Source organism: Pteropus alecto, unplaced genomic scaffold (assembly GCF_000325575.1).
Source record: "Pteropus alecto unplaced genomic scaffold, ASM32557v1 scaffold59, whole genome shotgun sequence".
NCBI classification, from domain to species: Eukaryota; Metazoa; Chordata; class Mammalia; order Chiroptera; family Pteropodidae; genus Pteropus; species Pteropus alecto.
Window position 1 is genome coordinate 103,699 of NW_006443292.1, and position 4,766 is coordinate 108,464.

The window sequence follows — 4,766 nt, forward strand, 5'->3', positions numbered from 1 at the left end:
TCAATATCCACAGGGCTGGCTCTCTCGTTTCCTTCAGGCTCTGCCCTTGGAGAGGCCTTCCCGGACACCCTGATGACGCGGCCCGCCCGACTTCTGGTCACTTTTTATCACTTACTCCGTGCTAACCTTGACTGAAATTTGTTTATTGTCTTTCTCTTCGCTCTCTACAGAGGTTAGGGACCTACCCTTACTGCGCATTTTTGCAGGAAAGTCTGGCCCGTTGAAGGCCTTCCGTATTTTCTGTTGGACTGATTTTAGGCAAACTGAGTTGATGTCTTTGGTTCCGGCCGCAGCTTGGAGTCCCCCGGTGTCAATATCACCCTCTGCTGGAACATTTTAGGAGGCCGACTGGCCCTTGAGTCCCAGAGCTTGGTCCTTTGCTCACATCATCACTTGCTTAAGCCCGGCCCAAGCTGCCCAGCGATGCAAACGGAATCCCATCCGCCCTTGAAACCTGCAGCGAAGGCTCTTGGAGGGATGTGGGATCTGCTAAACCCCAGTTTAAAGACGAGAGTCACAGTCTACGGCCACGCCACCCTGAACAAGCCCGATCCCATCTGCTCTTAGAAGCTAAGCAGGATCGGGCCTGGTTAGTACTTGGATGGGAGACCACCGAGGAAGACCAGGTGCTGTAGGCGTAAAAAAATTTAAAAAAAATAATAATAAAAAGATAGATTGTAAGCTGACAAAGTCCTTACAATCTGTGAGGTCGACCAAGGGTTGCCCCGCCTAAAAGAAAGAAATAAATAAAAATTTAAAAATAAATGAAGACGAGAGTCACAGTGTGCCCGAGAACCACAGGACAGCTCAGGATCACGTGCCCGCTATAATCCCAACGGAAATGGCAACCAGGTGTGGACTGCTCCTCCTCCTCGTCTAATTCTCATGCCTCTCCATAAAAGGAAGAGGACATGCCTTCATTTTAGACAGGAGAAAAACGAGGTGCAGAGAGAACAGGCAAATCCCACCGACTGCTAAGTGGCAGTAGATAACTGAAGACAAGCCCGCCTGGGTCTGAAGCCTTTAGTCTTCCCTCCACACCACATTGCCTCCTCGTTTCGCTAGCTGGGCAGTCCTTTTAAACTAGAGTGTGACGCAGCCGTGACACCTTGGAAAATTCTATGTCGTCGCGTGTCCTCAAAAATCAGGATGCAAACACACGCGCACACTCTCTGAATAAGTGTATCTTAAATATGTTAACACAGGAGAAAGCGCTAAGCCAAACCCAAATGAAACAGCGGTTGCGTCGAGTGATAGATTTTTAGGTACGCTTTAAAATAATTTCCAAATATCTATAACTTTTACACTTAAAAAAAAAAAAAAAAGAAGAATGCGTTTATTCAAAGGGAAAGTGATCGACACGTTGTTTACGTGAGACAGACCGGGAGAGAGCTCTGAGTGCCCAGAGCTGTGACTCGATTCGGTTTCTCAGTGGCTGGAGAGCAGAGGGAAGAGGGAAGAAAGGAAGAAAAGGGTTTTTAAGCGAGAAGTTGGAGATGGAGCAGAGAAAGGCTGATGGGCTTGCACCCTGTCTTGCCTGGCATCGACACTAGGGAGGGGTTTTCACTAACAAGGGCCGAAGACCCCTGGGGTGGGAGTTACTCCCCAAGGATGAAGCCACCAACAGCAAGGGCCTTGAGCCAAGAATAAACTGGGTGGTCGGCCCCCTTTCACTTACAGAGGAAAAAAAAAAAATCAGGAGCAATTTTCTTTTTTTTTAATAGGTGTTTTAGACCTGATGAGTTCCCTGAGAAGCTGTCAATATGGCTCAGCCTTAAAATGTTTTTGCAAAATGCATGATCGACCCTGAACAAGCCTGGGGTGTTCTTGCAACCAAGACTATTTTTTTCAAAGGCACAAATTGGGGAATAGTGAAAGAGAGACTTCTCCGTAAGGGGAAAGTCTGCTGTTTAGGATGTTTTAGTAATTTCCGTGAAACAGAGTTTAATAGGACCCAGGGCCCTGTGTAATAGGTGGACTTCTGTGGATGAAAGAATTATTGATTATGAGCTCCTTTCTTTCAAAGGAAGGGAATTAAATGCCTCCCTTTGACCAGAAACTTAGGACGAGTTTAAACACCCAAAACTATCTTAAAATCCATTAATTACGGACTTCTCGGGGCGATTTGCATGTTCTTTGTCATGAGTTATTTTCCCATTATTGTGTGATATCTTAACAGAACAGCATAATGAAAGCACAGATCATCCTGGAGAGGTGGCAGGGTACATGGGGATGACCATGAGTGTGCTGTGGGCAGACAGACGTGGGTTGAAATCCAGTGTCTTTGTCACTTGGGCTGACATGACAAAATGCCATGGACCAGGTAGCTAAATAACAGAAAGTTATTTTCTTACAGTTCTGGAGGCCGGAAGCCCGAAATCGGGGGGCCAGCATGATCGGGTTCTGGCAAGGGCCCTCTTCCTGGCTTGCAGACGGCCACCTTCTCGCTGTGTCTGCACCTGGAGAAGAGAAAAGGCAAGCTCTCTGACATCTCTTATAAGGACACTAAGCTCATGAGCAGGGCCATGCCCCTGTGACCTCGTCTAACCCTAATCACCTGCCAAAGATCTCACCTCCGAATACATCACATGAGGGGGTGAGGCTTCAACATGTGAATTGCCGGAGTGTCAGACATTCAGTCCACAATACCCAGCCTCGCTACTCTCTAGTTGGGGGACCTTGGCCAGGCCACATAACCTTTCTGAGCCTCAGCTCTGTCACCTGCAACACTGAGAGGCTTGTTGACCCGTTGTCAAAGTTAGATGAGATACAATCCGTCCGGGGCATAGGTCCTTAGAAGTATCCCAGATACATTGCTGGCAACTGGACGCCCTTCTTCATAAACAGAAGCACGATCTGAATAGAAGATTAGGGCAGAGCTGCTTCTGCTACCTTCTGGCGGCCCTTCCATCTGGGCCTCATGTACGTCTCACCAGGACCCAGGACTTCGCAGAAAGAAGACTGGTTTAGAGCCATCCATCTGGCAGGACTCCACCACGCCTGCTGGGTGGTGACCTCGCCCTCAGTTCCAGACATCTTAAGCATGAAACACACCTTCCCGTGAAACACACCGTCACGGCTCAGGCAAGCTTTTGTCTGCATTAGTGCAGGTGAGGTTTAGCTATCAGCAACAGTGAACCCAAAGCTGCCTCTGAACCTGCATCGTATCCCAAAATGCCCTCTGTCCTCTCTTAGATGTCAGTACCGTCACCCCCTCTCCAAGCATGGGCTTAGAAGGAATTTGAGTCACCTTTCAGCAGACCTATATATAACTCCCCCTCACACACACACACACACACACAGAAATGGGATCCAAAAGATCTATCTCTTTCACACTCCAGATTAAAAATTTGGAACGGCACAGTGTGTGTATGCACCCATGGGTCTCAGTTTAGACAAACTTGCTAGATTTAGGAGTCTTATTTTCCGTTAAGAACTTATACAGCAGGTTAAAAAGTGTATGACTCATAAGTTGTGCATTCATTAGTATCATTTCAATGCTGCCAAACGCATAATTCTGACTCACAGTTCCCACTGAACCTCTAAGCCAAAGGATTTATTTTGTTTCATTTTATTCATTGCTTTTCCTCCCCTTTTCAGTATTTTCCTGGGACCATCTCATGGGCAAAATTTCACCTGTGTTTAGAGATGGGATTATGGCGCTGGGAGTTGGGAATCCGGGGACCAGCTTCCCTTCGGCTGGTACCTACACCTGGGCGGGATAAGGATGTGTTTGAGGAGGATTGTGGCCCCAGCCAACACGTTTCTTGGCCAGGACAGAGGCAAACCTTACTTTCCAGGAAGAGTCACACCTCTGATGTCAGTGTCTAAGCCTTCGCCCCACCATATAAGGAGCTCTACCTTAACCTTCTGTCATTTTGCTCAGTAGCTTAGACAAATAATGTGTTCTCTCTTCAACCTCTTTTGAAATTCTCAAGTAGTCCCCATTATGAACAGGCAGTTCACAGAAAAAGCATAAGAAAAGATGTTGACGCTCACATATAATAAAATGATTTGCATTTGAAATAGCAAAATACCAATTTTTTTCCCCCACCTAGCAGATGGCGAGTGGAGGATCAGCAGGTCTGGTGCAGCACGCGCTGAATTAGCAGGTGTGGAGAAACGGGGTGGGGGTGGGGGGGACATTCGCAGAGCTCCTCTGGCAATGGCCACCGAAATGGAAGATGTGTGTGATGCTGGATTCGGTGATCCAGGCCCCGGGCCTCCACCCCGGAGCTGTGGTGGCCCATGTGAATGTCGCTGAGGGAAGACGCAGACCTCCACAGCCTGGACTCGCTTTCGATCTCACCTCAGATCTCGAACAGGCACCCGAGCCTGCTCAGCAATGCTACCACCCTCCTCCAGTCACACGACTCCCTGCGCTTCCAAACAGCCCTGTCGTGTGGCCCCTCACTTCTTAAGCGTCCAACTCTTCCGGTGGAGAGAGATTCTCCCCTCGGTCTTCGCGGAGAAAGAGAAGCATATGCTAACTTGTTTTCCCCATTCGAAAAGCGTAGCAGGTCTATCGCGTGAAGAGGGGAGATAGTCCGGCATTTGGCAACAGACAGCCTCAGAGGTAGGACGTACGCGAGGCCCAGATGGAAAGGCTGCCAGAAGGTAGCAGAAGCAGCTCTGCCCTACGCTGTCACGTTAGACTTTGGACAAGTCATACACAACTCTCTAAAACTCAGGTTCTTTGTCTAAGTAATTAAGATCCTGGCCACGGCCATGGAGGAAGCAGAAGAATCAAAAATGACTCCTAGGTG

General features: G+C 48.3%; 1 pseudogene; it reads left to right on the forward strand.

Annotated features, from left to right (window-relative positions):
- Positions 1–519: 519 nt before the first annotated feature.
- LOC112472812 lies at positions 520–638 on the forward strand (annotated as a pseudogene).
- The last annotated feature ends 4,128 nt before the right edge of the window (positions 639–4,766 follow it).